Here is a 23,213-nt window from a genome sequence, read left to right as displayed (position 1 = left end):
GAAAGGACAAATCTGTATAGTACCACGGTATCATCTGTTGCAAAGTGGCATTATTGGTATGCCAATTGGACCTCTTAATTATTACTTCTAATCATGGTGGTGGTAATGTTTATAGGTGCTGATGAATTCAGACCGATATTTCCCAGTCCTTCCATCTGTCCTGAACTAACCTGATTCAAGACATCCCCTAGCACTCTTGTCTCTATCTTACTGTAAGTCACAGGATCCACCCAATCAGCAAGAGTAGCTTTCTTAAGAATCATACAAGGTATATGCAGTTTACTTGTCTTATTATCCTTGCTTGCTGCCACAAAACAAAGTGTAAAATTTAATGGAAAACTTGTAGCATTATATAACTCAGGCTGCTGGTAGGTGAGCCGAGAGCACGGGGCATCCATGTAACACTCAGTAGCTGTAAACAACAGCAGCACTGCAGAATTTGAATGTACTGGCATGGGAACAGGCCAAGATCTAACTATGGCCCATAGTGGTATACTTATCCCCAAATCGAACATCAGCATCAGGAGAATCAGAGCCGTCATCCTGCAATCTAGCTTCATTCTTCACGATCTACACCAGCCGCGTGGGGACCCAAATTGAATTGTCTTCACCCTGTGGAAAAACACAGACAGCTCATCTCCCTGGCCATGGAGGGGGTCTATCGCGTCCCTGACCTTGGAGAAGGACAGCAGCCATCTCTAAATTTGCTGCCGCAAGTCCTGCATTAGTGAGGGGACCTCCCAAGACACGACAGGCTCTCAACCAGTCTTGTAACCCTCTGTTCCTACGAGGGGCAATGACTGTGCGGCATTCTGCTGTAGCATTTTCAAAGACCATTTGTTCTATCAATGGCATTGCCTGCTCTGGTTCCCCAAAGATTCTGCCAGCTGCCTCAGTCATATAGGCCACAAAGTCAGAGAAGGACTCACTGGTCCCCTGAGTTATTTTGGACAAATAAAGATTACTGCCTTCCTTCCTAGGGAGAGACTTCCATGCCTTTATTGCAGCTGATGCTATCTGTGTGTAGACCTGCCCGGGATGAGTGGTCTCGTTGTTCGAGTGTACGCCAACTCCAGCCAGCATGTCAAAAGTCCATAATTGCTGTCCCTCAGTGTTTGCATTAATCCTGGCTTGTGCTTGCAGTGCCTCGTGCCACAAGGCCTTCCACTCTAGGTATTGGCCCATATTGTTGAGTACTGCCTTCACTGTGTCCTGCCAGTCTCCTGGCATCATAGCAGCTGCACTTAACCTCTCCACTTGGGATACGGTAAAATTAGCCCCAATTCCATATGCGTGTACTGCCTCAGCTAATTCTTTGACCTGCCTATACTCTACTGGGGCATGAACACGTGCTCCCTCTGCCCCTTCAAAGACCGGAAATGCCAGCTGTAGCTGTCTCCGATCTCCTGGGCTGAGAAATGAATTAGAGACGCTGCCCGGGACGTAGGCCAGAGGCAAGGGTGGGGCCGAGGGACTCAAGGTCTTTCTTAGTCTTATCTCAGGATGGTTATTTTTTGGTCCATATCTGTTTTGTTCATAGGCGGCTGCCTCTTCCTCTAGGCTTTCTTCCTCTCCTTGCGTTAGATCTTCTTCAGAGCTGCTAAGGTCTATGGCGGCAAGCTCCTTAATGAAGTAAAGGGGGGTCCTTTTGACCTCCACTCTCTCTTCATCAGCCGGTGAAGGGTCCTTATTCTTAACAGGCACTGCAGTGGCCTCTGTTTCTTTTGAGTACTCTCCCTTTTTACCAGACTCCTGGGTCTGCTTCTTTTGTCCAGGCCTTCTTGCCTGCTTCCCTTTCCTAGGCTCCTTGGCCTTTTCTTTTTCCCCAGGCTCCTTGGCCTGATGCCGGCTAACATGCTCTGTTTCTGATACACTGGAGTGGACCTCTTCTAAAACCTCTTGACTTGTATTAATAGCTGTGCTGCAAACTGGATCTTCACAACACAAATAAGCTAAAAGCAAAAGCAACACAAACAAGAGGCCAACTAGTGCAGCGGCAGCAATGAGTGAAAAATCCGCTCGAAATCAAGGCTTCCACCCCCAACATACCTCTCAGAGACGTACCTCGATCCTGTAGTCTTTTAACCCACCCCAAGTCTCGGGGGGGGTCTTCACGGCGCCTTGAAATTCCCGGGTTTTCGGCACCAGATTGTTCCATGCCCCTTTTCGAGTCCCCTTCGCCCGCGAAAGAGACACGTGAGGCAGTGTTTGGGTAGTTACTACAACGAGGCTTTATTCTTGTATCAGCTGAAGCAGAAGACACCAAGCCCGGAAAAGGCACTGCTAATATGCACCCTAGAGTGGCGTGTTCACTTCTGATTGGCTGTTCACTCATCACCCCATATTACGCCCCAGGATGGGCACTGGCTTGGCATGCTTTTGCCTTTTGCACCTGCGCAGTTTAGTTGTTTACTTGTGGGAGCTCTGGATGCCCGCGCCATCTTGTAATGGCGAATGCTATCACCGCTCGCCGAGGCTCCTAACAAGAGTCTCACTATGAGGACCTGAGAACCCTGTAACTTATTATGTAGACCAGGATGGCTCAATTCAGAGGCCTACATCTGCTTCTTGAGTGCCCTGTTCTGGTTTTGGTTATTGTTGTTGTAGTTTCAGACAGTCTCACACTGTGGGCTGGCTGGCTGAGGTCCTGTGGACTAGGTCCTGCCTCTGCCTCTTGAGTCCTAGGTTCACAAATGTGCACTCAAGCCTTGGAACACTTGTTTCCTTCCATATTTTGTGTTTGCACCTGTGTCATGATGCACATATGTATATCAGAGGACATTTGCCAGATTCTTCAATGTGGATTCTGGGAATAGAACTCAGATCACCGGGTCTAGCAGTAAGCACCTCTACCTGCTGAGCCATCTCACTGGCCCCTGAAAGTTGGTTTAAATTCTTTAAATTAATCATTTTTAATCCAGCAGATCCCAGTCATTCTCATCCTCCATGAATCTCTCTAGAGAAACAAAGTGGAGGCCATTGATCATTTCCAGTAGTGTGTTTCTAAGATCCATGAACTAGAAACCACCAGAACAGCCATAACCAGAGGATGTACAACTTCAACATAGCACAAGCACCAAAAAGGCTCCACCCTCTGATACACAGATAAAACCAACCAACCAACCAACGAACTAACCAACAAACAAATCCAGCCCTAGCTGCATTGTGGTGTCTGAGTATTTGGGGAGTACAGACACTCAGAAGGAACCTGAGAGCTCAATGGCCAGGTAGCCTCACCCAACAGCAAGTCTGATTCAAGAAGACACCATGTCTTAAGGAAACAGAGTAGAGAGGGATAGAGGACAGGAATGGCCTGCTCTGGACTCCACATGGATGAATACCTGCACACATATGCAGCACATGAAGTCAACACACAGTGCAAACACACACAACCAAGCTGTTAACAGGAAGCCTGACTCCAAGAAAACACCAACTCTTGACCCATTCAAGAACAACATGAGGCCCCAGAGTGGAGAAGAGGCTGAACCCAGGCAGCAGCTCTTCAGGCTTAAAGCATGCTAAGCCTCCTTCATGAAGAGCTGGGCTTGGAGCACCATTCTTGCAGCCACTCTGAAATTCACCAGAGGAAGAAGAGTGGGGACCCACAAAGAGCAGGGCAGCTGACTCGTGTGTTACATGAGGCCATCATTTGAAGCCATGTGTTTAGCGGATGAAATCATTTCCTAGTTAGAAGGAGAAAGCTCGCCTTAAGGCAGGAATGGCTGAGAGTTGGGGGATCCTCCACAACCAGTGCTTCCTCTCTGTTCCCCATGTCCCTTAGTTTCTTTTTCTATTTGTCTGTGTTTGTACCCTTTTCCCACCCAATAGACAGGGTATGACTATGTAGACCAGGCTGGCCTGGAACAGCCCATCCTCCTGCCTCTACCTCGAGAGGGGCTAGGATCACAGGCAGGCATCTACCACCACACGCATCACCTAATTACTATTTGGAAGCAGAATCCAAACAGTGCTGATGAATGACTGAAAGTACCTGATCTGACAGTTGCAGATAACACAGTTGTAGGAGTCTCCTGGGACAGCCCTGACCCAGACCCAGATCCACAGATAGAAGATGTTCCCAATGCAAAGGCCAGTTGGGTGTTAACAAGCATCTCACAGCTCAGCTTCCAGGTCGATGGTGCAATGCCCATAGGAGGAGCTCACAAGAGTAATTCCCTCCCCCATGTAGATATAGGCTGTGGGCATGGCTCACAGGTGGGCATTGAGGTCATGCCCTGCCTGAAGACATGCAGAGAAATCTCACTGAGATTGCTCATTCCCTTTGCCAAATGTTTTACAGCTGAGAAAGGCAGGTGCCAAGCTGGCCACGCCCCTCTCTAGCAGTATTTAATGTACTCAGAATGGTGCTTTGGGTCTGTCCAACTTCTTGAAGCTACACCTGCAGAGTGGCTGATTCACCAGAGAGGGAAGCAGAGTCAGTTCAGAGCTCAGGGGCGTGTGTGGAATTTAGGGGTGCCTGAAGCTTGACCAAGACTAGATCCTGGGCTAACGAGCAGCCAAGCTGGAGAACTGGCATTCTAAGAGCAACTGTCTGAACCCCTCCCAGACTGGAAGGCTTCATGGTTTTTTGTGAGCTGTGGTCCCAGATGCAGGTCAGCATTGGGGTTGTGCCTGGACTTGGGTGTTGACAGCAGGTGGCTTAACCTCAGAGTGCCTAAACTTCTCTGGTTTATGATAAACATTTTCTGGTATAGTTTTGAGACAGGGTATCTTGTAGTCCAAACTCACTTTGACCACACTGTAGTAAAATAATAATAATAATAATAATAATAATAATAATAATAATAATAACCTTGAATTCTAAATCCCCCAACCCCTCTCGAGTCCTGAGATGACCACCTTTATCTGTGACCATTTTATTGCAGCATAGGATGCATCTGTGTTAGAGTGAGCTTTGGAAGTATTGGAGCTCAGATTGTTCCTTAGCATTCAGGTTTCCTTATTTCCTAGAAGGAATTTTGTGACATGATAAAGAGTCTGGAGTTACAAGATAATTAATTTAAAGTAACATCTGGGAGAGTTAACACTATTGGTGCCCATGTGTGCTCAGTGAAGATCAAGAGTGAAACATGCTTGTTAGGACCTCAGTCAGAGTGGGAGAATCCAAAGTTCAAGGAGTTCAAGGACAGCCTGAGTTACCTAAGATCCTATCTTAACAACAACAACAATTATTTTTGTCTTATTTATCTTTGAGACAAGGTCTAACATTGTAGCCATGGCTATTCTAGAAATTCTTCTGTAGTCCAGCGAGCTGGCCTGGAACTCACAAAGATCCAGCTGTCTCTGCCTCTCAATAGCAGGAATTAAAGGAATGTGATGTCATGCCCAGCCATTAGTAAATTTTTAATTCAACATGCTGGCACACACTACTGATCCCAGTACTCAAGAGACAGAGGCAGGCAGATATCTGGTTTCCAGGGCAGCCTGATCTACAGAAAATGTTCCAGAACAGCAAGGGCTGAACAGAGAAAGCCTGTCTCAAAAGATAAACAATAAATTTTTTTATGAAATAGTGAAATGATTAACATATGATTAGAGGAAGAGATCCCAGGGGCAGTGGGCATTGGAGAGTATGGCTTCTGAGCTGTGAATGGACACCATGGGGTTAGGGTGGGGATTCTCATCTGGGACTGGTAGTCAGAGGGTAGTCTCAGGGATGGAAGACTTAGTCATTAGTGAGAATTCTCAGTCAAGAGTGTGCTGTAGGATGGTGTTGAGCAGTTCATGCTCCACGGAGCTGGGAGCAGAGAGGAAGAGGAGAGAGAAGATGATACAGGCCAAAGAGGAAGCAGGAGGTGAAAGAACAAATGTAGGGTCTGGAAAAATTCTGCAAGTTATAAGGGTCTCATAGCTGGGGAATAGAGTATCAAAGTGGTGAATCTGCCCAATCTAGGCATGCAGCATATATTTGTAATTATTGAGTTGTGTTTTCTTTGACAGGTCTTACTTGGGTTGGAGATTTACCACAACAAATTGGCGCCCAACTTATTGCTTAGACCTCATCTAACCTGATGTAAAACCCCCTTAAAAACCTGAGTGAATTTAAGGGGCCTACAAAGAACAGCAGAGAAGCCTCCCAGACAGAGAGCTATGGTTAGGGTCAGGAGCAGCACTCAGCCTGCAGCTGGGCTTGCTCAGTGCCCTGTAAAAACTACAGGGCAGAACCAGTGATTCTAGAACACAACTGCCTGTGAGGTAATTTTCAGGCAGAAACAGTGAACTAAGGGCTCCAGACCAGGTAATTCTTTGATATATATATATATATATATATATATATATATATATATATATATATGTTTTATATATAAAACATTTTGATAATTAAAGATGAGAAACACAATAAATACCTTTTTTGGCTTTATGTGATGATATTTTGAATGGTTTGATAGGAATCGACTTAGGAAAAATAGACACCTTATCATTTATTGGCATTGCAATATTTATTCTCTTGATTTATTATGTCTTCTCAAAAGACAGGTTCCCTAGATAAAAAAATTCATTGCCTTTGAAAAAAGATTACAAGTAACACTAGAACTAAATGTTTGGGATTTTATTATTCAAAATAAGCAACAGAAAAAGGAGAATGAAGGTTGGACACAGAAACTCGAAGAAATGCTAGAACAGAAGTTTATAAGTGAGTCTTAGGGCTCAGAGGAAACAGTAGAATTGAAGACACAGGAAATTATAGTTCAGAATAAGAGACAGAAAGATGAAATGAAGGTGGGAGACAGAAGCTGGAAGAGATGTTAGAAGAGAGAATGCAGCAGCTCACAGATCAGACTGAGCAGCAGAGAGAAAATAATGAGGTATGGAAGCAAGATTTGGAGAATATCGTTTCACAATTAATCAAAATAAAATGGACAGCAAAATATTGGAGTTACAATATACAGAAAAATTCAAAATTTGGAAGGCAAACATTGAAGAGAGACTACAGAAACTCTAGGAATAAGAAGAGCAATGAAATGAGAGATACGAAGCATGGACACAGAACTTCAGGGAGGAATTTAAAATTTTAATTAAGGAAAATACTCAGGTTGAGACAGAAGAAATTAGAGAAAGTCAACCAAGAGTTATTAAAAACAAACCTTGGTCTACTTGGTTGATATACAACAAAGACCTCCAAACGTTAATTATCCACAGGGTTATCATGAATTTGAATGACAACCCATGGATGCGTTAGATCTAAGAAAATTTAAGAAATGTATCACAGAATTTGAAATGCATTCACCATTTGTAAAACACATCTTGACTTCTTAGGCTATTAAAAATAAAAGAATCCCCCAAGACTGAAAAGATATGGCAAGAGCAATACTAGAACCTGCTGAAAATTTATAGTGGTTTGCATGGTGGACAGATGCGACAAGGGAGATAGCATGACAAAATAGAGCCAGGGTAAGAGAGATTTCCATAGACCAACTGCTTGGTGAAAGTCTATTTGCTGAGGTAGAGGTTCAGGCTGTATATGATGAAGAAACTCTGGCATTGTGTTGATTGTCAGCCTTAAATGCCTGGGGCAAAGTCGCAGAATCAGGGAAAAGCCTTGAATCATTTATTCAAGTCATACAAGGTTCAAAAGAAACCTTCCCTGACTTTTTACAAAGGCTAACCTCGGCTGTGGAAAGGAGTATATCAGATTCAGCAGTAAGAAAAGCAGTAATTGAGTCTTTAGCCTTTGAAAATTCAAATGTTGAATGCAAGGAAATAATTAGACCACTTAGGGAAGAGCCAGCATCAATAGATGAGTGGATTGGATACACAGCTGATGTTGGATCTAGATCAGCTGATATGATGGTAATAGGAGAAGCTGCCACTAAACACCTAGAGATGACCCAAGATTTAAAATGTTTTAATTGTGGTGAATGGGGCCATCTCAGAAATAAATGCAGGAAAAACAAAAGTAATACAAAAGGGGGGGAGGCTATGCCTTCTGGAATATGTCAAAGATGTGGCAAAGGCCGGCATCTGACTAGGGAATGTAGGGCAACAACAGACAAATGGGGCAATACTCTGCCAAAAAAACTCCCAGAGGGGCCTCTCGCAGGGCCCAATGCCAGGCAGGGAGAGTTCTCTTTCTCAGGACAATTAAACATAACTGCTTCAAACACAAATGTTCTGAGACCAGACAAGGCTGAGGCAAGTTTTATAGACAATTCAGAAGGCCTCACAGGAAGCCAAAAGTGAATATGTTGGCAAAATTTATAGAGGATCTAAGACCAAAACTAACAATACTAGTGAATAATACTGAGGTTGAAGGGATGTTTGACACTGGAGCAGATGTCACCATTATATCTCCAAATTCTTGGCCTGAAAGTTGGCCACATCAAGAAGTAGACAGGTAGGAAAACTCAGGCCATACATGACTGAGATAACCATTAACTTATGGGAAAGAAGTCAACGTAAAGGTTTTTCTGGTTACTGCCTCAAGGATAGGCTGATTTGGGAAAAAAGGTTTTTCTATGTTTTTTCTGAAGAGGTCATTAAGATAGAAGTTATATCTTCCCGAATTATATGGATTAGACACGACAGAAGCAGGCCTCCAGAGACTAGATTCCAGACAATTCAAACAAAAATTATCTTGATACTAAAATTTGTTTTGAAAATTGTATACTGCTGAATACACAGCTTTAGTGTATCTACTCATCAAACAAGCTGAGCAGGCCTGCTCAAACCTCTGATGTCCTGAAATTTCAGCTGGATGCAGTAAAGACACAGACTTCAGAGGCTTATCAATTTACTTCTCCCACCACCCCTCTTATAATATCTCAATTCCTGTATTCAGCTTGAAGAAGTTAATGAAGAGTCAATGCCCCAATTCCCTATGCTTGGGGACTAAGGTGGTTAATATTAGACTGTCTTTCTAAGAAAAAATAATGTTTTTATTGAAATAGGGAGGAATAGTTAGAATTGATTACTTAGACATAACCTATTTGGTAGAAATGTGTATAATTATTGCTAAGCTAAAGGTATATTTTCTAAATGGTACAAAATTTATTTTGATTTCAAATTTAAGGTTTTCATTGGCATGAGTTTTTTATTGATATAAAAGTGGAATTAATATTGTTACTCTCCTGATTCTTTTGCCTATATAGCACATTTAGAAAAATAAGGCTTAGACCCAGTCTATCTTTAATTTTGTTAACTGACTTGAGATGGTTAGCCTGTAAGTTAATGGCCTATAGCAAAATCATGGCTCTGAGTTTACTGTTAGGCTGTTTTCTAGTTTTGAATTAGAAATAGCTGAGAGGAGTTAATGGACAACAGTCTAGATTGCTTTACATAGACAGCTGGCTTTCAAAAATGTCAGAAGTCCATAGAATTGATGTTACAAACATTCCTATGTAAATGTTCATTTTGATTAGAGAACTGTCTGTTCCCGAGAGCTTCCTGTCTTGGATTCTAAGAAGAAACAGAGCATCTTTGGAGTTACTCCAGTTGTGGTGAGACAGCCACTAGGCAAGAATTGCCTCTTTTCATCTACAGACAAATTACTGTCCAGAAAAGGACACATTTGCAAAATAGTCATAATCAGCTCTTAATATTTCTGCATTACTAGGTCTGTCTGATGATCCTGGGCCAGAAGTGTGAAGATTGGATACTCCAACTTTTTGAAGTATAGGGACTGTCCAGGTGTTCAGTGGTCTTTATATATTGGCTAAGTTTTAAAAGCTATGCTTAGTGCTTATGATAATTTCAGTTAATTCAGTCATTCTGGATTTCTGTCGGGGTTGAAGACTTGCAGTCCCATAGCCAACCCAGGCTATTTATGTTGAGAGAACAGATTTGAGAGGATGATTTTCAGCTGATATTCATTCTAAAGCCAGGAAAAAAGCCAGGTTCAGAACTAAGCATTTTAGTTAGGAGAGATGACAAAGGTTCTATTTAGTTAACAAAAATGATGGGCTGGGTGTTAGGTCTATCTTGTACTTTAACAATTGCAATATGGTAATATAGTTGTGTTCAATTTATATCTCTGAGAAATTGTCTTTTAATTGGACAGAGATGGGATGTGGGGAGAGGAACTCAAGATGGCACCTGGCTGGGTGCCAGACACCCCTGGCATGTTGGCTCACCATTTTAGGAAGCCTGGGTGGCACGCAGGCTAGGCTTTACTGTGCATGCATTTTGCTTGTTCATCGTTACATAAAATCAGGCCATGTGACATATGTGCTCAGCACCAATCGAGAATGACTTTGTGACAGGTTCTGATTGGAGAGGACACAGAGATTTAAGGGCTGGGAGCTAGAGCTGGGGTGGGGAGCTTTCAAGATACTTCAAGGTTCCTGAATAAACCGTGTTGGGAAGGAGATACCATGTTCCTTGTCTTCTGTCTGCTGGTCGGTTCAGGAGGCAACAATGGGAAAGTTTTGTGGATAGCCCTGGCCTTGTATTTTGATGATAATTCCCCTTTCCTGGGAAGGGTTGTAGAGTACAAGGGAATCATTACACAGGTAAACATTCTGCCCACCTTAATTTGTAAAATAAAGGCTGGAGCCAGTAATTGGGCAGAAGAAGGGGAGGTGGAGAAATAAAGGTTGGTGGGAAGAGAGCAGAGAGGGAGATGATGGGAGAGAATACAATGGGGAAGCAGGAGGTGAACACAGGGTCTGGAAAATCTGCAAGTTATAAGGGTCTCATAGCTGGGGAATAGAGTAGCAAAGTATAGTAGTGGTTAATATGCCCAATCTAGGTGTGCAACATATATTCATAATTATTGAGTTGTGGTTTCTTTGACTGGTCTTATTTGGGTTGGAGATTTACTGCAACAGTCATATATTAATTAAAATAACAGGAGGTTGGGTCTATGCCCTGAGTAACAGATGGCAGGACAATTCTAGGCCCAGCCTAGAATTTTTTTCAGGAGAGAAGCCTAGAGAGAAAACTGTCTCGAGGTGGAAGAGGTAGTTTACCCAAGAGTAGAGATCTTAGAACAAAGTGTGAGTGAGACAGCCAGTCTTGACTGGGAATACCTCCATCCTGAAAGTCACCACAAGGTGGCTGGGAGCTCAACAGCCCTCCTTTGGGACCAGGGGACATTTACACTGACCAGTGGGAGGGGTTGATTACCAATTTGCCCATGTTTGGGTGGATAGGTCTAGCATGGGATCCAATATGGCTGGAATTACATGTGGCCATGGGAAATGTGAACCTGGGAGATTCTAAATCTAAGTTATGGCAACAATGTTATGTTTTATAAAAAAGAAAAAGAGAATCAAGGATATATTTTTAGAAGGGAGATATGGTGTGTGTAGGGGGTGCTTCTGGGGGCCCATGATGAGGTATTCCTTCTTCCTGAGTTACCAGCCATATAACAGATTCAGTATGGATTAGAGTTTATTTAGGGCGTGGGGAGGGGAATTGAGAAGGGGAGATGAAGGACAAGAGGAGAAGGAGGAGGAGTGGTGAGGGGGGAGCAGGAGTGAAAGGAGAGGCCAGCCAGGAACATGTGGAGAGGGGGTGGAATGGGGAGAGAGGGAGAAGGAGCAGAGTTTAAGAGGAAAAGAGAGTGAAGAGGAGGCAAATAGCCCCTTTTATAGCGAGTCAGGCACACCTGGCTGTTGACAAGCAAATGTGGTGTGGAGCCTAAAAGGGATGTTAACAGCCCTTTCTCTACTTGACACAGAAACACATCACTATTCAACCATAACCTTTCCTTCTTGTTTATTCGCAAGATGGCACATTAATATATTGGACAGTCCAACTTTTAAAAGTCCCACAATTGTATAAAAACTCCAGCTATTTAAAAATCTAAGTTATTTTTAGAAATCCAGTTTTTGAACTATGGGTTCCTATAAAATAAATGTATATGATTATTTTAAAGAGATCAGTTACAGTCAAAGCAAAACCAAAATTCAACAGTGTAAACAGCTCAGTGTCTGACACCTGGAACCCACTCATGAACTTCTGCATCCACAGCACACAAAGCTTGTCTCAAAGGTTCATGCTGGCTCAACTCCGTACCTGCTGCTGGCCTTGGTGGCGTTACCCCACAGTCCTGCATCTCAAATACTGAATCTGCGCTACAGCTGAGGCTGCATCTTCACCAGTGACCTCTCTTGGCTTCTCTCAGTGCTGAACCTCAGCTGCTTTCCAGACCAGTCCCATTTAGGAGAGTCTTAACACTTGCCAATCTCAGCTGCTAGTCTGAGATGCAACATTGATCACTTCTGGACCACAGCTTCTGTGTGCTGACCCGAGGAAATCCTTACTGGATTTTACCTCAGTTATTCTGGTCTCTTAATCACAGATGATTTTTCAACCCTGGCTAACCAGCACCCATTGTCCCAGTAAAACCAAAAAAGGTTTTACCTCTGTGGTGCTGGTTTCTTGTTAATTGCAGCTGATTTTTTAGCCTCCAAGAAGACAAACACCACAGAGTCTTGATGTAATATAGCACAGGAACGACCCCTGTGAGATCATGAGGAAATTCCAAATTCCATCAAAACTTTACAAGTCAGGTCTCCATATTCTGCATTTCTTTCAATCTTTCAATAATCAATGAATTTTCTAGCCCATAGCTCCAAAGTCCTTCCACTGCCCTCTTCAAACAGCATGGCCAAACCCTACCTAAGACAGTTACTTTCTGTTGCCAAAATAAAACATTGACCAAAACCAACTTAAGGAAGAAAGGGTTTATTTCATGTTACAGCTTACAGTCTATTATGAAGGGGAAGCCTGGGCAAAAACTCAAGACAGGAACTGAAGCAGAGACCATGGAGGAATGCTGCTTTTAAATGCTCTCTATAGATTGCTCAGCCTGCTTTCTTGTACTGCCCAGGACCACTTGCCTGTGATAAAACCCACAGTAGGCTGGGCCCTCTGACATCAGTCAAAGAAAATGCCCCCACAGACGTTCCTGCAGGCAATCTGATGAGATGATCCCTCAGTTAAGGTTTCCTTCTTTCACTTGGGTTCAGTTGACAGAAACGAACCAACACAACAGTAGAACTTGGTGTTAACTATTTACTTCATGCTTTCCTTCTGAGATTATTTTCCCCACTACCCCAATTTTCTCAAATGTATTACCATAGGTTTTTTCTTTATGTTTAAAATTTTATTTATTTTATTTTAAGAAAGAATCTCAAATTTGTAGTTCTTCCTGGCCTTGAGTTCTCATTGTAGTCCTCCTGTGTCAACCCTCAAATGATGGAAATATAGGTGTGTGTTGGTTTAGTTTATTTTGCTGTGTTAAACAGCATGACCACAGAGCACCTTGTGAAAGAAAGAGTTTATTTTATCCTACAGTGCTTTATGAAGGGAATTCAGGACAGGTACTCAGGGCAGGAAACTGGAGGCACAGCCTGAAGCAGAAAATATAGAAGGGCACTTACTCCTCATAGCTTGCCATCCATAGCTTGCTCAGCCTATTTACATATACAACATAGGACCACCTACCCAGAGGTGTTACCACCCAGTGAGCCAGACACTTTGACTGTTAATCAGGAATGTGCTCAGTAGACTTGCCTACAGGTGGTCTGATAAAGGCATTTTCTCTGTTAAGGTTGTGTCAAGTTGGGCATGAGCCTCCACCAGAAATTCCTATATAGTATGGCTGTAAATCCTTGCTCTATTATCTGGGTTGTATTGTATATGTTAACTGGATGTTTTCCCTTTGAATTTGGGTAAGTGTTCATGTTCTGGCATGCCATTAGATATTGTACATAAAAATTGTAGCAACTCTAAATGGTGTTAACACTGTTTGGAAAAGATATTACAGTATTCTCTAGGAGGACCACCTTAAGGCAGTCAGGGTTGAGCTGTGATATGACTTGTGTGTCCCTGGTTTACCATTTCTAGGTTCACATTCTCACTCAAGATGAATCCTTTTGAATTCCCCACTTACTGAGGAAAGCCACACTATAATTCTTTCTTTGGGTAGAGTGGGTCATTCCTCCCCCACAGAGCCATAGGTTTGTCTTGAAGCAGTATTCCAGTATTTAGCTCATGTCACCGATCAGATCACCACTTCTTAACAATTAACTGTTCCATGTGTTCACAGTGCTTTTCTGAGCATTACCCCATCATTTTTAGATAATTTAATTGTTTTCATTATATTGAAATGTTTTTAATGTCATAAGATTAAACCAAACTATCTTTTGATTTAAACATTGAGTACATGTGATGAAGTTCATGTGTACCATGGCACACATGTGGAGACCAGAGAAGAGCCTGTGAGAATGGATTCTATTTTGTCACTATGTGTGTTCCATCCAGTGCATTTACATGCAGGGCCATCTCATCAGCCCCAGGCTCTTTTATACCATCGTAATTTCTTCTTATTATTAGAAAGTTTTTAAAATAATTTTTATTTTTGAGATTATAATAAAATTACATCATGATCCTTGTCTTTCGAGTCATGTGTGTACCTGCCTTGATCTTTCTCAAATAAATGGCCTTTTATTCTTTAATTGTTGAAGTGGAGAGCTAGTTGTTCCAGCACTGTGGATTAGATCAGAAATCAAAAATTGTACCAGCCTATCTTATTAATAAAGTTTTATTGGATCACAGCAATCTATTCAAATAATCATTGTAGGTGGCTACCTTCATATTTTACCAACAGAATTGAATAGATGTGCTACCCTGAATTATTTGTCATCTGCCATAGTTAGGATTTCTACTGATGTGATAAAACATGGTGACCAAAAGTAACTTGGGAAGGAAAGGGCTCATTTTAAGTTCATCACTGAGGGGAAACTTTGAAGGACACTGCTTGCTCCTCATGGCTTGCTTAGCCTGCTTTCTCATAGTACTCAGAAATATTAGCCCAAGGATGGCACTGCCCACAGTGAGTTGAGCTCAATCACACCAATCATCAATCAAGAAAATGCACCAAAATCTGGACCATCCGGTGAGGGCATTTTCTCAACTGAAATTTCCTTTTCCAAAATGACTCAAGTTTCTAGCTTGTGTCAAGTTGACATATAACTAACCAACGTACCATTCAGTACTTTTAGAAAAAGTTTCTGTATTAGACTATCCTCTTTTCATTGATCTGAGCTTGTTTTAGTACTCTAAATATATCATACCTACTTATGAATTTCTTCCATTTCTTTGGTCACTTGACATGTTCCCACAGAATCACTATTTTAGCTTTATACTACTATATATTGTTGACCTTACAACATGCTTATTTTGTAGCACTTACATGGCACATATATAACATTATATAGATCCCTTCACATAAAATATTAGAAATATAAACCTTTTTTTATATGTAATGGTAGTATATGACTTTAATCCCAGCACTCAGGAAGCAGAGGCACGTGGATCACTGTGTTTGATGCCAGCCTGTTCTACAGAGTAAGTTGCAGGACAGCCAGGACTGTCTCAAACAAAAAAGGGGCAGAGGAGAAGAAAAGAATATCCCTCACAGACATGCCCAGCTGCTTGAATTTTTGTTAATTTTTGATATAGGCATGTTGGGAACCCAGGTTAGCTGACATAGTCTCATTCCCATAACTTCTAGTTATCTTTATTCAATGTCATCTTTTCAGTAACCGATTCCCCAGACCCTCACCTAAGTTTTCCATCAATCTCCCTGCTAAGCCTCTGAGTCTCTTCCCTGCTTGATTTTCACAGCACTTATTGTCATCTAACATAATATCTTGTCTATTAGCAGGCTTAGTCTGTTTCACTTTATTAGAATGAAGACACAGCCTTGTCTTAGTTTTTTTGTTAACCTGTCTTATTTCCATTACCCAAGGCAAGTTAAGCTCCCAGTGAGTTGTTGCTTAAGTGATGAATCTTCATATGTTTAGCATTTTCACTTTTTAAATTGGAACTGCTAGGCCAAAGGGATGAATGGCCTTTTTCCCTGTAGTACTGGGCGTTATTTTCTACTACTGACCTGGTTACCCAGCCCAAGGGTGATTTCTAATAGTTTGTGTGCCTTTTGTCAAATAACTTGATTATTATTTTGATTTTATTATTTTTACCATATATAGTATTTTATATGTGGTCTAACTACCAAATGATATAAAAATGGTTTATGTTACAGACAGGTATTAGTGTACATGCCTATAATCATACTATTAAAAGGCAGAGGCAAGAGGATTGTCAAAAGTTTGAGACCAGTCTGATCTACAGAGTTAGAATTCTGGGCCAGCCAGAATTAGTGATTTAGTGAAATCTTTTCTGAAAAACATCAAAAAGAGGGGTTGTGTTCACAGGCATCTCCTACTCTTGAGCTCAGGCCTCCCATTCCTCTACTCAGAAGCAATCGAGTTTTTAGTTTCTTGGCTTTCAGAGCTATTTTTTTATGGCTAATACCTGATAGGACTTTTCATTATGCAGTCTTATCTGCTCAGTACAGTATCTTTGCTACATTATATGATAGCATGCTACAATTAAGTTTGCCCACTGTGGTCCCTTTTCCCTTTTCTATGCACTTGTTCAGGCCCCTTCAAAGCTGATCATTTTTAGTAACTTTTGCTATAGTTAGCTGTTGAAGAAATAGTAATGAAATAGTTTGCCTATATTTTTGAAGCTCAGAATCAAGATCTGATTTTGAAATGAGATGAGAAAATATCCATGCTTAAAGGAACATAGACTGTTAAAAATCAGCATGACATGCAGATGTTAAGAAACCTTTAGAAAATACCAAATAAGGTACAGATTACACATAGAATGAAAATTGTTTTTATCAAAGCAGAGAGTGAGTACATTTACTGGGGAAGACTTAGTGGAAAGGGGTTAATATACTGCTTTAATAATGAAGAGGACCATGGCAGGAAAGGAGCTTATCACACCTCTTTTTTGTTCAAATTCATCAGTGATCAGGTCATAGGAGCTGGAGAAATTAAAAACATTTTTATAAGAAGAGCCATGTTCAAGGTGAACTTTGAAAGATAATGAAGCTTTTTAGTGGGCACAAAAGGGTGACTAATTGTAGGAGACTGAGCATAGGGGTTAGAAAGCTATATCAATAGCAGAGTGTTTTTGAATGAAGTGTTATTGGAACACAGCCATGCCACTTATTTTATACTGGCATACAGCTATATTCATGCTACAGTAGTGGAAATGAAAAATTAAAATCCATTGGGTGACTGGAGAGATGAGTCAGTAGTTCAGAGCACTGACTGATTTTCAAGGTGACCTGAGTTCGATTCCTAGTTCCCGTGTGGCAGCTTACAACTGTCTGTAACTCCAGCTCCAGAGGATCTGACACCATTTTCTAGCCTCCAGGCAATGCACACGCAGACGTGTAGACAAAATGTTGGTACTCATAAAGTAAAAATAAATAATTTTTTAAAATTAAGACAGACTATATAGCTTACAATACTTAAAATATTTATTCTTTGGTTCTTCACAGAAAGTTAGCTGCATCCTGTTGGTAGATTCAGTTTAAGGAGGAAAAGCATTACTGACTCTTGAAGAAATGAAAAGGAGATATTCCTGTGGGAGGATTTAGTTATCGAAGAGTGGCTAATGAGATTAGCTTTAAAGGATGGCAGTTAAAACAGAGAGGATGGGATGGCCATCTTGCCAGGACAGTTGTAGTTCAATAATGTGAAAAGCTGGCTTATCCTTAATCATGTTTTTTCTAATTCCCTCACTAGCCAAGAAGGATCAAGAAGGTGGAGAAAAAAGAAATCTGTTCAAAAGAAGACAGTAAAAGAGCTGAAAGTGTTGGATTCAAACACAGCCCAGACTCTGTTAGTAGCTTTTGTGACCCCAGTGGCCCCAGAAACACTGTGAAGCTGTTCCTGTAGGAACTTATGTCCCTGAGTCTAAGGTCCGTCTCATGAAACTCCTTTTGGTAAATTCCTGTTCTGTGCTAGGCAGTGCAAGGTGAGGCTCAGGTATCTTCTTGACTCCTTCAGTAGCACAACAGGGTAACAAGTACCTGCTTTATGTTGAAGAAGCAGGTGAAGTGTTTAGGGGTGTGTCTAGTTTAGAGCTAAGAGGAGGCAGTCTCAGGTTTTAACCTTAGAGCTCCCTCATTTGTTTTTACTGAGGGCTGGAGATGTGAATTTGCTATGGAGCTTGGCTGCCCTTGAACTGGCAGTCCTTATTCTAGGATTGGGCACTGCCATACCTGGCAGACTTCTTTCAAAGTTCTACTTCTCCTGTTCCAGCAGAAAGTCTAGCACAGGGTTCCAGCCTCAGCCTCAAGGCATATCCTTCTGCTTTTTAATAAGAAATGGGCTGCTATTGTGGCTTTAGTTAAAACTACAATTATTTAGAGTGAGTGAAGTGAATCTTGTACTTGTCAGATCAGTAACCCACAGTTAAGCATTTGATGCCATATTTCTTCTGTTGTGGCCTGCCACCCAGACTGAGAACTCTGATTAGTGGGAAATTCTCAAGTTGGAGAGACTTCACATGCTTACTGTAGCAGCTACAGTGCAGAATTTTCTCAACAAGGGTGGTATAGTTACTGTATATTTTGTCGTCAGAATCAATGGTTTCTTCTTGTTGTTCATTTCAACTATGACTGCACCTCCTTTATACTGAGAAATACAGATATTATTTTTTTGGCCAACAAATATTTAAGTATCAGGTATGTGATAGGCTCTACTAGACATGTACTTGTCATGTGTTATATAAATAAAAAAGTATACACATAAACTTCTTCATAATTTTATAGTTACCATCTTCACTTTCCACATGAAAAACTAAAGTTCAAATGTTATGACTTGGCCAAAGTCACCCAAGCAAGTATACATATCCATAGGTATAGTCAGAGTGATACAGCAAGACAGTAAGTCTTAATCTCTCTCTCTCTCTCTCTCTCTCTCTCTCTCTCTCTCTCTCTCTCTCTCTCTCTCCTTGCCTTAAATTTTCATTTAGTTCATATCTTTAGTCCCAGCATTTGGGAGGCAGAGACAAGTGGATCTCTGTGTGTTTGAAGCCAACCCGGTCTACATAGTGAATTCCAGGACAGCCAGAGCTACGTAGTGAGACCCCATCTTGGGAGGTGGTGTGGGGGGGGGGGGTTTAAATTAAAGAGATAATACATTTTTATTTAAATTCAGGTTTAGGGTTAACAATTTCATACTAAAAATTAAGTTGTCTGTGTCCTTCTTGCCCAGGACCATGCTAATCTCTGTATCGTTTCATCTATAGATATCCTTCAGAAGCAAGCATAGTTTTTATTATCCTTGACCACATAGCATTGATTAATATTCATAAGTATTGGTAATTAGAAATCTCTTATCAAGACTAAAGTAATGTTAATCTCTGTTCCTAACAGTGTGTCTAGGAATATAACATGAGTAATTGTTATTTTAGAAAATGGTAGAAGAAAGACTATAACCCAATACATTCTGTTTCCCAATGGAGTGACACTAAGGTAGAAAATAGTTTAGAAAGGAATCTGGGTCATTATTTTTCCCCCATTGTTGGGAGCCGCAGTGCCAAGATGGCACGGACATCCTGTCCTCCCACTTGTAAAAAACTGACTGTGCAGGTGCAAAAGGCAAAAGGCGCGCCAAAGTCACTGCCCATCCTGGGGCGTAATATGGGGTGATGAGTGAACAGCCAATCAGAAGTGAACTCGCCACTCTAGGGTATATACAGCAGTGCCATTCCCGGGCTTGGGGTCTTTTCTGCTTTTGCCGTTACAAGAAGTAAACCCTCGTCTGTAGTGATACCCAATTACTGCCTCCGTGTCCTTATTCATGGGCGAAGGGGACACAGAAGAGGTGCGCGCAACAACTGGAGCCGAAACCCTGGAATTTCAAGGCGCCGCGGAAGACCCCCCAAGTTTTGGGGCGGGTTAAAAAACTACAGGATACGAGGTACACCTTTGGAAGGTATGCTTGGGGTAGAAACCTTCGTTGCAGGTGGATATTCACCCATTGCCACCACAGCAATAGCTAGCCTCTTGATTGTGTTGCTTTCAGCTACTAGGGCAAGTCAAGAGGTTTCAAGAGAGGTCAGCTCCAGGCTATCAGAACCAGAGTGTGTTAGTGTTAGCCGGCATCAAGCCAAGGAGCCTGGAGGTCAGGCCAAGGAGCCTGGAGAGATAGAGTACTCAAAAGGAACAAGGGCTACTGCAGAGTCCATTAAGCTTGAGGACCCTCCACCGGATGGTGGAGAGAGAACAGAGGTCAAAAGGACCCCCCTGTACTTCATTAAGGAGCCTGATTCCATAGAACTGGGCAGCTCCGAGGAGGAGAGCATAGAGGAGGAAGTAGCCGCTTGTGCAAAGGATAGCCGTTCTGAGATAAGACTAAAAAAGATCTTAAGTCACTCAGCCCAGCCCCACCGACCTCAGCCGGCACCAGCAGCTCGCTCGGGTTGGAGGGTCCCCTGCCGTGCTTCTCACCTTAGGCTGTGGGAACAGAGTCCCTGCAATGGGGCCTGGGTCAGACCGGTTGCAGAGGCGTCTGCGCTCTGCTACCTGCAGCGGCTTGCAACAAGGCAGAGCAAGAGAGCGTGGTGGGAAAGGCAGACAGAGGAGGGAAATAGTCTGCCCTGGGAAGCACAGCGGGCACACAGGGAGTGTCCCGCGAGCTCAGAGCAAGCAATGCCAGTGATGGAACAGATGATCTTTGAGGATGTCATGGCTGGGTGCCGTGCAGCCATTGTCCCTCGTAAGAACAAGAGGCTACAAGATTGGCTAAGGGCCTGCTGTGGCCCAGGGAGGGGGGCTGTTTGTGCTTATTCCACAGGTGAAAACAATTCAATTTGGGTCCCTACGAGGCTGGTGCAGATTGTGAAAAATGAAGCTAGGTTGCAAGATTACGGTTCTGAGTTGGTGATAAGTACACCACTGTGGGCCATAGTCAGATCTTAAACTGTTCTCTTGCCAGTATATTCAAATGCTGAAGTACTGCCTAGTTCAAAGCTATTGAGAGTTACTTGGTTGCCCTGGCCTCAGGCGCATCCGCCAAAAGCCTGGGTCATAAATGCTACAAGTTTTCCATTAGACTTTACACTTTGTTTTGTGGCAGCAAACTTTATAACATAAAGGTAATTCACTTGGTGTTGATTTGAGAGAAAATAGATTGCTTACATCATTAAAGATTGGTTTTTTGATTTGCCTATGTTTATAGAGAAAAGATACAACATATGTCTTTTAAGGTTTACAGTTTAAATTTAAGGTTCAAAGCTAAAGCCAAAATACACAATTCGGCTTAGCCAAGCCTCAGAGAACAGGCCTGAGGGAGGTTACATTTACATTTGAATTAAGACAATACGGACTGAGCTGCAGAAGCTCAGGTGTTAAAAGCTCCTTTTGTTCTGGGTCTTCAGACCAGGCCCTAGAAATGTGCTTAAGGGAATTTGTCTTTTGTTCTCATTGTTTCTTGTGAGAGGAGGGGTAAACCTAAGAACCAAAGACTTTACCACAGTCTGTGGGCTAAAAGTTATGTTTATGCTACAGAAATTAAAATTATGCCTACTTCCCTCCATGAATATAACTGTGCCTGCTGATAGAATATGGTTCAGGTTGTTTAAATTCCTTTGTATTTGGAGTTGTTAAAAATGAGATGCCTTGGATTCCTTTACTATATGTAACAATTATTAAAAGTTAAGGTTGGCTTTTATCCGATATTCTTATGGGACAAAAAAAGATTAGTTATTAAATTAATCCAAAATAAAGTTCAAATTTAAGATTTATACAGCCTAACTTGCCTACTCCAGCTGCCATTTCAGTAAATGTTTACATAAAAGATGTTTTTATACCATTCCTTTACATTTCTGGTAAAGGTAAAAGGTTTACAGTTAGTAAATTTATTCATAATTTTTAAGAGCCCATGAAGCGATATTTATTAAAAATAATTGCTTCAAAAAATGGTTAATGTTTTACATTATATATATATATATATATATATATATATATATATATAAATTTTGTTGTTGCTTTAATACAAAAAATTAAGAGGTTAAATCTTTTGGTGTATATTATTCATTGTGTGATATGTTATTAGTGGATTTCTTTAAAGAAATTTTTTCTGCAAGCCATTGCTCCAATATAACGAGCTTTAAAATTTTTTTGAGAGTACTTGTTGCTCCAGAAAGAATTCAAAGACAGTGTCTTTTCAATATTTGAGACAATTGGGCTAGAGAGAAGGCTAGACTTAATTTAAAATATAAAGGCTGAACTCCCAGCAACTACATGGTGGCTCACAACCATTTGTGGTGGGGATCTAACGCCATCTTCTGGCTTGTGAGTGTACATGCAAAGGAAAATAGTTTACTTTTAATCTTGATTTGCTCTTAGTGATTTTTAAAAGTTGTTAAGAGATATTAATTGACTAAAACCTCATTTTAAGCTTACCATAGGAGGATTTAAAACCTCTGTTTAATGTTTTCAAAGAGATACAAGTCCTAAATTAAATCATATGTATATTTTCTTGAATTTACCCTGCTTCAACACAATTAAATTATGTGTTGCAGCCACTGTTTAGAATGTTAAAAAAGGGTGTATCTGCCTTTGTCTTATTGAATGGTATATTTCATGAAGTGCAGAATGTTTCGGCTACAAGATTTAATATCTCCAGCCATTTGAATGAAAATTAATAAGGTGTTTAAAAATACATCTACACAACCGGTGTCGGTGTGTGTGGACCCTCCATTTTTCTTTATGTTATCCAACTTTCAAAATAATTCTGATATCTTGGATTGTAAGAATGTTACATGCTTTTTAGCACAATGCTGGAATGGATCACTAGACCTAGCCTTGGTTGTGCATGTGCCTACCTTTGTGCCCATCCCAGTACATCATTATGGAGACTTAAAAGAGACTTTGGTCAATCAGAGAGTTGATTCGCTCCAGGCCCATGTGGAGCAGCTCACAGATGTGGTTCAAATAAGCTGAGTGTCAGCAACCCCACATCCAGGTATTACACCTCTGAGATTTGTGAATGATACATTTATTTAAAGCCATAATCTTTCTGCTTATTTAAAAGAAAAGTGGACTGGGGAGCTGGACCAGGTGCAACAACAATTGCAGATCTGGATCTTGAGCCTTGATGGAGTGCAGATGGACCCTGTTTCCCCTGGCGATTTTACCTCTTGAATTTCTTCTGCCTTTTCCTTCTTTCTTTCTTTCTTAAATGGGTGGGAATAGGCCTGCTTGGTGCAGCCCTATGTTGTGTATTAGTGTTCATGATGGTTGGTCTGTAAGCTCAGAGCCCAACAAAAACGTGACAAGGTTGCTATCGCCCAAGCACTAGTAGTCTTGGAGCAAGCATCTCCCCCTGAAATTTGGCTATCTAGGCCAAGAAAGTAGCTGATGACTGAGA

Source organism: Arvicanthis niloticus, chromosome 25, assembly GCF_011762505.2.
Source record: "Arvicanthis niloticus isolate mArvNil1 chromosome 25, mArvNil1.pat.X, whole genome shotgun sequence".
In the NCBI taxonomy this organism is placed as follows: Eukaryota; Metazoa; Chordata; class Mammalia; order Rodentia; family Muridae; genus Arvicanthis; species Arvicanthis niloticus.
Note: the sequence above shows the minus strand (reverse complement) of the source record.